Below are 11,995 nucleotides of genomic sequence, written 5' to 3'. Positions count from 1 at the left end.
GGAGTCATCCATGGCTGGCTTCTTTCACTGTATATTATGTTGGCAAAATTCACCCATGTCAACATGTATAACTGCATTTCATTTGTTTTTGTTACTTTATAGAATCTTAATGCATTATTTATCCACTGCTGCATTACATATTACCCACAAAACGTAGCAGCTTAAGATTAGTGTTTATTATCACATACATGTTCTGAGAGTCAGGAATCTGAGCATGGCTTAGCCTGGTGCTCTGGCCCAGGGTCCTTCCTCTCATGCAGCTGCAGCAAAGCTGCCGCCTGAGGCTGTTGTCTCTGAAGACTTCACTAGAGCTGGAGGAGCAGCTTCCAAACTCACTCCCAAGACTGTTGACAGACTTTGGTTCCTCACTACTTGGGCCTCTCCATAGGGCTGCTCATGACACAGATTCCCTAGAGCAAATAAGCCAAGGGACAGAGCATGAGTAACAGAGCTCCCAAGATGGAAGCGGTAATGTCACATCGCCTGTCACGTGGCACACCATCACGGCTGTCCGTAAGCCACTGATCACAAAGGAGAACCCTGGCCCACATGGGAGGGAACCATACAAAGATGTGAGCACCAGGAGGCAAGAACCCTTGGATAAACATAGAAAAATGTATCCATTCTATTAGTGGTAAACATTTGGGTTGTTTCTAGTTTGTGGTTATTGTGATAGAGCTTCTGTGAACGTTCTCGTTCATGTGTATTGGTGCATACATGTGCACATTTCTTTCAGGTAAATATCTAGAAGTGTAATGGTTGGGTCATGCCTATGCATGAATTCAACTTTAGAAACTAATGGCAAACTGTTTTACAAAGTGATCCACAAATTTATACTCCCTCCAGGAATATATGAGATTTCCAGCTGTTACATGTTCTCAATTCCACTTGATATGATCCATCTTCTTTAACTTCAGCCATTCTGGTGAGCTTGAAGTAATATCTCATTGTGGTTTTAATTTGCATGTCCCTGATGGATAAAGAGCTTCAACAGCTTTCCATGTATTTGTTGGCCATTAGCATATGCAGTCCTGGGACATGCAGTAGCTGTGGAGCTAGGGCACTCAAGGCTCCCTTCAAGCAAGGACTTGTAGCCCAGCTGTGGGGAGTGTGGTTTGCAGACGGTCTTCAGCTCCTTCAGGGTCTGCCCAAACTGCAGAGAACCACCTTGTCCAAGGTCATGCTCTTCCTGAGTATGACTGAGTGTTGACTGAGCAAGGGAAGTCCAAAGCACAGACGTTCAGCCTGAATGGGGCAGATTGATAAGCAATTCCACTCCTGAGCCCCCCAGGTTGGCCCAGGCTGTGCTAGGCTACGTCGCAGTTCAACTCCTTTCTCTGTTCAATCCTGCTTCTTCCCTGTAGAAAGTAAAAAGTTCCTCTTCAAAGTTTTCCTTATTGTTAAAGAATAATAGTAAAAAATGTTGGAAATAATAGTTTGTTTTAAAGACTTTCTTCAAAACCTTCTTGCTTTTTGCTAGTAACTCTTTGTTAAGCCCTATCCTATGTAGCTGTTAGACATGCTCACAGGCACACAGTACATTCTATGTCCTTGTACTTTAACCAAGATATCTGTGCTGGACATGCTCACAGGCATGTCCCAGCTTGCAGCCTATGCCTTTTCCTTATTTGGACTTCCTCTTTTCCTTTGTTCTCCATTCCCTTTACCTATTTAGAAAAGTTTTAAGTTATTAGCCAATCGGGTTTACTTTTAGATTTTGAGGTCTGGCTCCAACCAATGGAGATCATACACATTAGTAAGGACCCAATGCCTAAGAAATAAATATGCCTGGCTTTCCTTTGTTCATTGTACTCTTGTAGCAAGATGGCTAATGGGAGCACCCTTTCTGCAGAAAGTAAATTGCCTTGCTGAGAAAGTTTTTTGTCTGAATGCTAATTTTTCCTTGTAGTACCTGGGAATAAGCACTCTCTCTCTAACATTCCCTGTTTGTTCACAATAAACATCTTCATTCCTAATAAACACCTTGCACTGCAAACTCCTTTTCAGGGTCTGCTTCTGAAGAACTCCATCTGTGGTGTGAAGTGCCTTTTTTTAAAAAATCTATTGCCCATTTTCCTATGAAATTGCCTTTTTTTTTTTTTTTTTACCAATTTGCTGCTTTTTGTTTAGTGTGGATACAAGTCCTTTGTCAATTATGTGTGGAGCAAATATCTTCTCTCGCTACATGTCTTGCCTTGTTAATTACTTTATTATGAAGCACAGAAGGTCTTCATTTAGATGTAATTCAATTTATCAATTTCCTTTCTACATATGCTCTTTGTATCCTGTTTAAGAAATATTATCCTGACTGGGAGTGGTGGCTCATGCCTGTAATCCTAGTACTTGGGAGGCCAAGGTGGGCAGATCACGAGGTCAGGAGACTGAGCCCATTCTGGCCAACATGGTGAAACCCCATCTCTACTAAAAATGCAAAAATTAGCTAGGTGTGGTGGCTCATGCCTGTAATCCCAGCTACTCAGGAGGCTGAAGCAGGAGAATTGCTTGAACCTGGGAGTCAGAGATTGCAGTGAGTCAAGATCGTGCCACTGCACCTTAGCCTGGTGACAGAGTGAGACTCCATCTCAAAAAAAAAAAGAAATATTTTCATATCCTAAGGTTATGAATGCATTCTTCTATATTATATTTTAAAAGCTTTTATTGTTTTGCCTTTCAGATTTACATTTGTATACCACCTGGAATTAATTGTTTCATAAGGCATGAGGCTGAGATCATGTATCATTTTTCTTCCCAAACGGTTATGCTATTGCCTCAGCACCATATTTTGAAAATGCCGTCTTCCCCTCTCCCCAGTGCTGCAGTGCCAACTTGTCCCATACATCAAGTGAGTCTGCCAACGTGTGGATCTGTTTCTGGATTTCCATTCTGTATCATTGGCCTATCTGTCTGCTTTTTTCCCAATACCACACTCTCCAACACCCACTGTTTTTTTTTTTTTCCAATTTTTAAAAGTGTGGTAAAATACACATAACATAAAATTCACCATCTTAACCATTTTTAAGAGTACAGTTCAGGCTGGGTGCAGTGGCTCATGCCTGTAATCCCAACACTTTGGAGGGCCAAGGCAGGTGGATCACCTGAGGTCAGGAGTTTGAGACCAGCCTGAACATGGTGAAACCCCATCTCTACTAAAAATACAAAAATTAGCCAGGCATGGTGGTGCATGCCTGTAATCTCAGCTACTTAGGAGGCTGAGGCAGGAGAATCACTTGAACCCAGGAGGCAGAGGTTGCAGTGAGCTGAGATCACGCCATTGCACTCCAGCCTGGGCATCAAGAGTGAAACTCTGTCTCAAATAAATAAATAAATAAAAAGTACAGTTCAGTGGCATTAAATACATTCATAATGTGCAATCATTACCACCTCCACTTCCAGAACTCTTTTCATCTTGTGAAACTGAAACTCTATATCCACTAAACATGAACTCCCCATTCCTCCTCTCATCCCAGCAACCACCATTCTGTTTTCTGTCTCTATGAATTTGACTACTCTAAGTTCCTCATATAAATGGGATCATACAGTATTTGTCTCTTTGTGGCTGGTGTATTTACTTAACATAATGTTTAGCATAATGTCCTCAAGGTTCACCTGTGTTTTAGCATGTATCATAATTTCTTTTCAAGCCTGAATAATATTGCATTGTACATCTATAACACATTATTTTTTATTTATTCATCCATCAATGGACACTTAGGTTGCTCCACATTTTAGCTGTCGTAGATAATGCTAAATGAACAGGTATACACATATCTCTTTGAGATCCTACCTTTAGTTATTTTGGGTATATACTCAGAAGTAGAATTGGATCATATATCATATGGGAACTCTAATTTTAATTTTTTGAGGAACTGGCATACTATTTTCTAAAGCAGGCACACCATTTTACGTTTCCACCAATGTTTCACAAAAGTTCCAATTTTTCCACATTGTCATGAACACCTGTTATTTTCTAAATTTTCTTTTTTGTAGTAGCCATGTGTGAGATGTTTTCTCATTGTACTTTTGATTTGTATTTCCATAATTATTAGTGATGTTGAGCATCTTTTCATGTGCTTATTGGTCATTTGTAAATCTTCTTTGAAGAAATTTCTTTTCCAGTCCTTTACCCATTTTTTAATCAGGTGGACTTGTTGTTATTATTATTGTTGAGTTTTAGGAGTTCTCTAGATATTCTGGATATTAATCCTTTATCAGATAAGTGATTTTCAAATATTTCCCCCATTATGTGGGTTGCCTTTTTATTCTGTTGATAGTGTCTTCTGATGAACAAATTTTTAAAATTTTCATGAAGTCCAGTCTATTTTTTGTTTTATTGCTTGTGCTTTTTATGTCATATCCAAGAAATAATTGTCAAATCCAATGTCATAAAGCTTTTGCCCTATGTTTTCTTCTAAGAGCTTTATAATTTTAGGTCTTACATTCAGGTCTTTGATACATTTCGAGTTAATTTTTGTATATGGTCTGAGGTAATGGTCTACCTTCATTCCTTTGCATGTGAATATCCAGTTTTCCTAGCACCATTTGTTAAAATGACCGTCATTTCTCCATTGAATGATCTTGGCACCTTTGTGAAAAAACCACTCTACCATATATGCAAGAGTTTATTTCTGGGCTCTCTATCCTATTCCATCAGTCTGTATGTTTATCTTTATAATGGTACCACACTGTTTTGATTATATAGCTTTGCATTTCATTTTGAAATCAGAAAATGTGAATCCCCTAGCTTTGTTTTTCATTTTCAAGATTGTTTTGGCTATTCAGGGTCCCTTGAAATTCCATATGAATTTTAATATGATTTTTTTCTACTCCTTTGAGAAAGTCACTAGATTTTGATAGGGATTGCAAGAATCTGTAGATACTTTTGATAGTATTGACATCTTAACAATTTTGTCTTTCAATCCATGAGTGTTGGGTGTGTTTCCATTTATGTATGTGTTCTTTAATTTTTTTTCAGCAATGTTTTATAGTTTTCATTGTATAAGTCTTTCATCTCTTTGATTGATTCCTAAGTATTTTATTCTTTTTTATTATTAATTTTTTCAGACAAATTTATTTATTTATTATTTATTTGAAATGGAGTTTTGCTCTATCGCCCAGGCTGGAGTCCAGTGACACAATCTTGGCTCACTGCAACCTCTGCCTCCTGGGTTCAAGAGATTCTCCTCTCAGCCTCCCAAGTACCTGGGATTACAGGTGCCTGCCACCATGACTGGCTAAATTTTGTATTTTTAGTAGAGATAGAGTTCCACCATATTGGCAGGGCTTGTCTTGAGGTCCTGACCTCAAGTGATCCACCTGCCATTCTTTTTGATGCTACTTTAAATATAATTGTATTAGTCCATTTCCATGCTGCTAATAAAGACATACCTGAGACTGGGTAATTTATAAAGAAAAAGAGGTTTAATTTTCAAGAAAAAGAAGTTTAATGGACTCACAGTTCCACGTGACTGGGGAGGCCTCACAGTCATGGGGGAAGGTGAAAGGCACATCTTACATGGCAGCAGGCAAGAGAGAATGCAAGCCAAGAGAAAGAGAAAATCTCTTTTTGAAACCATCAGATCTCATGAGACTTATTCACTATCACAAGAACAGGATGGGGAAAATTGCCTCCATGATTCAATTATCTTCCACTGGGTCCCTCCCACAACAGGTGGGAATTATGGGAGCTACAATTCAAGATGAGATTTGAGTGGGGACACGGCCAAACCATATCAGTAATTTTTGTAATTTTCTTTTCTGATTGTTCAATGTATAGAAATGCAACCGAATTGTTGTGGGTTGACTTTGTATCCTGCTACTTTGCTGAATCATGTATTGGGTCTAACAGTTTTTTCCTTTTGTATGTAGAATCATTGAGTTTTCTGCATATAAGGTGATATCATCTATGAACAGAGATAATTCACTTCTCTCTTCCCAACTTAGATACCATTTCTTTCTTTTTCTCACCTAATTGCTCTGGCTAGAACTTCCAGCAGTATGTTGAATAGAAATGGTGAAAGTGGGCATCCTTGCCTTGTTCCTGACCTTAGAGAAAAAGCTTTCAGTCTTTCACTATTGACCATTATGTTCACTTTGTATTTTTATATATTGATTTTATTAATTCTCATTTGCTTTTACTCCCACTTAGTGGGCCAAAAAAAATGCCTAACCATATTAACTTCAGGTTGATTTTTCTGCAATCAGCAGGAATCTAGAGTCATGCTGGAGTGGGTCTCTGGTCTCACAGCAAAAATGCTGTCTGTAATTCGTCCTCTAGGTTTAGAGAAACCAGAGAAAGAGCATCAGTTCTTTCACTAACATCCCTGAATTTTGCCATGGTTTATATGCTAATTTGAACACAAGTGTTCACCTGTACCACAGGCTCCTCCCCACCTGCCCCAGCTCTGTACCCTCCTTAATTGCTCAGCAGCAGGGATGTGCTGGCTCCCAGGTGTCAGGGGTTTCAGCTTCAGAGGTGTTAAATGACTTGTACTCAGTAGGCTGGAGACATTCTCATGACGCCAACTGGGTCACTAGGCTAGGTTGTCTTGCCTGGGCAGAGAAGAAAGCCACAGGTTATACCCCAGACACTGGGCAATGATCCAGTTGCTCTTCGAAGCAGAAACTTTGCCTGCTCTTTATGGGGATCACTCCACCAGCATAGAGACCCCTCCATGTCTCCGCCATGATGGAGTTAGAGCCCGGACATATTCTCCCCACGCTGAGGGCAGTCGAGCTGAGGAAAAAAGAAGGAAGTGATAGAGACCTGAGTTTGCAGAAGCCTATTCTTGATCCACTGAGCTAATGGCATGTCTGGGTGAGGCCTGCGTGACTATTTACAAGACTATTGTCTCTTGAAGTTCCCATTCTGGGCTGGTTTTGTGACTCTGTTTACCTGCATTCACTAAATCCCGTGATCGCTCACATGTTACTAGAAAAATGCTACCCCTCAAATTATCGCTCGCCTTGATGTTATTTACTGTAACTGTAGTCATTGATAAGAGGATAAGAATCTTAATAGGATTAGAATCTTTTGTTTGTTTTGGGTTCAGTGATCTTTAGATAAACCTGTATGCTACCCCCTCCCATGCTTACTTTGTAATTTTCTGTTCCCTCCTGATAAAACTTTTGTAATGGGACCTATGTCAGTCACTGTATGAAAAAACATATATAAGCATCTGTGCACAAAGAATAAATCACTGATCTGAGCATAGCTCTTATCAGACCTCCAGACCCATTTCTTTCTCTATCTCTCTTTTCTTCCATGCACTCTCTCTTCCAGGTATTAGGACCCTCTTGCTGGTCAAGAGATCCCTGGCAGACATGCCGATCTCACGGACCCCAACAGCTCTTGGGATAAGAGCACTTCCCAGCAAGTTTCTCTCTCCAGAGGTGACATCCAAGACGTAACTGTAATGAGGTCCTTGTCCATCAATTCTTCCATCATGGGTACACATGTGAATAAATAGTAGATGCTCTGACTGAATGGGAAAGGCTTATTGGCAGCAACAGGAGGAAGCTAACCTTCAAATATTCATTCTGCTAGTTCAGAATACCTGCTCAAATTTCAATTCAATAAATATGTGCCATGCAGCGAGTTAGACTTCAGCAACTTTCAGAGTTCCCACACTGGTGGGAAAAATAAGCAAATGCAAGAAATTCAGGCAGCTTGTAAGCAGTGTCCTGGAAAATGCCAAAGCATTTTCATCTTATTTTATGTTGCTATATTGCTGGGGTGCATTTTAGTAACTGGATGGCAGCAGAAATGATTTGCAAGAAGAAATTTTAGAGTGCTCGAAGTTAAGCCTAATCGTCATTTCTACAACGCCATTCTTCACAGAACGAGTGTTCTCATTTTCCCTCAGCTTCAGTCCTCAGTCTTGACGTAAAAAGTAATATTTAAATGTAATCAAAGAAAGTCTCCAAGAAACACATATCTGGCCCGGTAAGAAGGCTGCTAAGGTTTAGAATTAGAACCTCAAACGAATCCTTTAGAATCCTCACTCAGTAGAAAAAAGAGGGTGAATAGATGCAAGGAAGCCAGACTGGGTAGCCTGTGCCACCATCTTGGCCTCCTAAGGTCAAAGATTGGACACCCAGGGGGTCAAGCCCTGCTCTACCTCAAGGTAATCACATTCAAGGATGGGGAAGAATTTATTGCTTCTGTAAAGACAATTGCCTAGAAGTGTAACACTTTGAATCATTTTTCTTCAGCAAGCATAAGCTACAACACTTTAGATTGGGATGGATCTTAAAGGTCCCTCTGCATGCATGCGCATGTGCAAACACGTATATGATGTGTGTGTGTTTTAAAGACAGAGGCTAGCTCTGTTGTCCAGGCTGCAGTACAGTGGTGCAAACACAGCTCACTGGAGCCTTGACCTCCTGAGCTCAAGTGATTCTCCCACCTCAGTCTCCCAAAGTGCTGGAACTATAGGTGCATGCCACCATGCCCAGTCCCCCTTCAACCTTTTGGCTAACATGGAGTCACCTAACCTGGAACCCCACATATCTTGGCACAATAGGATTTTATTTCAACACAGCATGGGGGCTCTGAGATAGCGGGGAGGATCTGACTCAAGTACAACCATGGGCCCATTCTCCAAGAATATTAGTGGCTGTGGTGGGCTATGATACAGCAGGCAGTCACGCTAGACCTGATCCAGCCAGCTCCCACTTTAATAAAGGTCGTGTGTGTGTGTGTGTGTGTGTGTGTGTGTGCTGGTTTCCTTCCTGGCCTTCCAAAATGGAAAGACAGAGAATGAGGGCTGCTGAACAGGGTGCAGCACGGTGCAGAGAAAGATGCCTGAGTCTCAGCTCCCATTCACCAGCAGTGCCAAGTCACTCCTCATCTCTGGGTCTTTGTTTCTCTATCCCCTCTTCATATCAAGGTCTGACTCTGTGGGCACAACAGGGAGTGCAATTTCCTCCACATCAGAGCTGTAGAGAGGGTGCCCCACAAATACAAGTATGCAGCACTTACACGCATGCTTTCACTCACTTCCCGTGATGATGGTGCTCATGGAGGTAGTAGTCTACCCCACGCAGTCGACCTCCTCAGGCAACATTTTCAAGACTGAAGTCAGGGGTTTTGTTTCTATCCCTACATTCTAGCTCTGCTTCTATTGGGCTGTGGAGGGGATTAGGGAGGAAGGACTTGGTTCAATCCGATGCAAAGAAAACTTTAGAAATCATACTGAGATAGAGAAATGCCTGTTTCTTTTAAAGATTTTTTTCCTCACTGAAAAGAATTCCTTTTAACACACTGAAATATTCCAAATTCTACTCAAAACTCAGTTTTAGTATTATCAAACGAAACTCCGTCTACAATGTGCTGTTCCTGAAGTGTCACTCCTGACATTTAGTGTGATACCCTGTCATTAAGACAGCAGACTTGAAAGATGTGGGGGTTTTCAGTGTATAAAGAAATAATGCTGAGGATCATAACACTACAGTTTCATCCCCCATTCTCAAAAGTACTCTGCTGATAATCACATTAATACTTATAATTTCCATGATAATAGACCCAGAGCAGTGTTTTGTGAGTAGGGATGGGTAGGTGGGGCAAGATTTCCTTGAGATGGTGGGAAACAGAGTGACTACTGAGTTCTGAACCAGGAGGTGGCTGCAGGAAGAGCAGCCACTCTAAGATACTTGAAAGGGGGTGTCTTGCCGTCTTTCAACTTGAGCCACTTCTCCTGGCTCTCTCCCTGTTTAATAGATGCTGTCAGGTCAACAAGAGGAACAGTAAGCTTTGGGAGGAACTTGGAAAGTGACATAGAGCTTAGCCAGTGACTGGAGTTCCAAGAACATGGCAGAGAATCAGGACATAAAAAAGCTGTGGAAGCGTTGGATGTGATTATAAACCACACAGACTAATCGGACAAAGAGAGATGCAGGCTAATGCATAGGAATGAGGGAGGCTATCTTGATCCCATGAGCACTACCGAATGACGTCTCCTTGGGAATCATCAGACCTGGTTGGAAGATCAGGATTTTTAATTCTCTCATTGAATGTTTGTCATATGCCTTATTTTTTAAATCAAACTACCTATCAATGAATTTGAGCCCCCCTCTACTATGCATCATTTCTAAACGAACTTTTGTAGTTAAAAACAAAAACACATCTCCCCGCAAAGGATGACTAGGTACCAGGAAGACTATTCAAAATAGTATTTCAAAGGTTCCTCAGTTATTTCAACAAAAGGTCTAATGCCTCCCTGGGTTTGGGCAGCATATTAGGAAAAAGAACACTAGAGGAATGGCAACTATTCTATAAGGAATCAGACTCCCTTGGAGGCAAACGTTCAGTTTGTCCAGAAGGGAAGGGTATGGGTTTTGTGTGTTGCAGGGAAGGGTGGAAGGTTTGGTGAAGGATTGCAGAAAGCAATAATCAAAACCATTATTCTTATGGTTACAACATAGAATAGGTATAATGTTCCTTCTTTTAGATACCCTGTTTTGCATTGTCACAATGGACTGGATTCAACTTAGAAAATTCTGGATATGTTTTAGTTGGTGCATGGGTAAGTAAATTATTTTCAGTTGCAACATAAAGCTATCTTTGACAATAAAACATTTACAAGGGGTTTCAATGTACATTATTCTCAAGGAAACTGCCTCAATGGTCCTAATTTTCACTAAAGAGACCTCATTCCCTTTGAAAATCAGTGTTCTATATCTCTTTGTAAATACAGGTACTGTATGGAGTGAATTCCAACTGTTGAGAGACAATTTTCCATGGGTCCCTTATGTTTCTGCACACCTGTGATCAGAGGCACACAAGCTTTTGTTCTAGACTATCTTTTCAAGGGTGTCTGTATAGCAAACAGCCTTGGAAGGCAGTGTCTCCCTCCCAGAAAGAGGGCATGTTTGTTTGCTATCCGGGATAATAAGATCAGATAGGTTTGCTTGCAGGCCCTTGACAGCATGAGGTCTCCCAAGCTTGGAGTTCCTCAGCTGTGATATGAACAGCATCGGCCTGGCCACTCCACATCACCTCCATGCGAACTTGGAGGACAACAGGAACAGATGCGGAACATGAAGCTCATGCAGCCTGCTGTGCCCCTGTCTTTGGAGTTTTCTGTGTTCTGTCAGCATCCATGACACTGGCAGGTTAACTTGTTAGCTTGCATGTAAAAACTTTGGACTCTTAACAGTTGACACCAATCAGGCAAATAATTAGATTTTGTAGAGTTAAGGAATTTCCATGCCCTATTTGATTGTCCACTCCTCTCAAGTAAACAAATACAATTCCAGCACAATGAATACATAGGATTGTCTTTTGGAGTTGGTTGCAAAGGGGCTTAATGTTTCCAGACAGTAAATTTAATGGCTTAAAGGACACACAGCCAGGTGTGGTGGTTCATGCCTATAGTTCCAATACTTTGGGAGGCGGCCAAAGGTTGAGGCTAGGAGTTCAAGGCCAGCCTGGGCAACATAGCAAGACCCCGTCTCTAAATAAATAAATACAACTAGCTAGGTTAGTACCTGCGGTCCCAGTTACTTCAGAAGAGGCTGATGTTGGAGAATCACTTGATCCCAGGAGTTGAGGCAGCAGCGAGCTATAATTGCACCATCGTACTCCAGCCTGGGTGACAGAGCATGACCCTGCCTCTAAAAAAATAATAAATAAATAACAAAGGACCCATGTGAGGAAGACAAAGGTTAGGGGGAAACATAAAAGATCAAAAGAGAAGGAGGTAATCCCAGAAGGTGCAGATAGTAATAAATCACAAGGCATTTCTTTAATCATGGTTTTTAGTCTCAAAGTAAACACACCATTCTTTATTAAAGAAAATTACAGCCCTACCGCCCTCTACCGGAACAAGGCTGGAAAATACAGAGAAACAGCTTGAAGTTAACACTTCATGGAATCTGATCACGCTGAAGTCCACTGTTGCTATTATTCAGATGTTAAACTGTAAACTTCAGGTGTTTCTGTAAGGTAAGAAGCATACAGCTCCCTCTGTGTACCCAGGCTGATAGGTTAACACTG

Source organism: Aotus nancymaae, unplaced genomic scaffold (assembly GCF_030222135.1).
Source record: "Aotus nancymaae isolate 86718 unplaced genomic scaffold, 86718_ANA_hifiasm-v0.15.2.pri h1tg000040l, whole genome shotgun sequence".
Lineage (NCBI taxonomy): Eukaryota > Metazoa > Chordata > Mammalia > Primates > Aotidae > Aotus > Aotus nancymaae.
Note: the sequence above shows the minus strand (reverse complement) of the source record.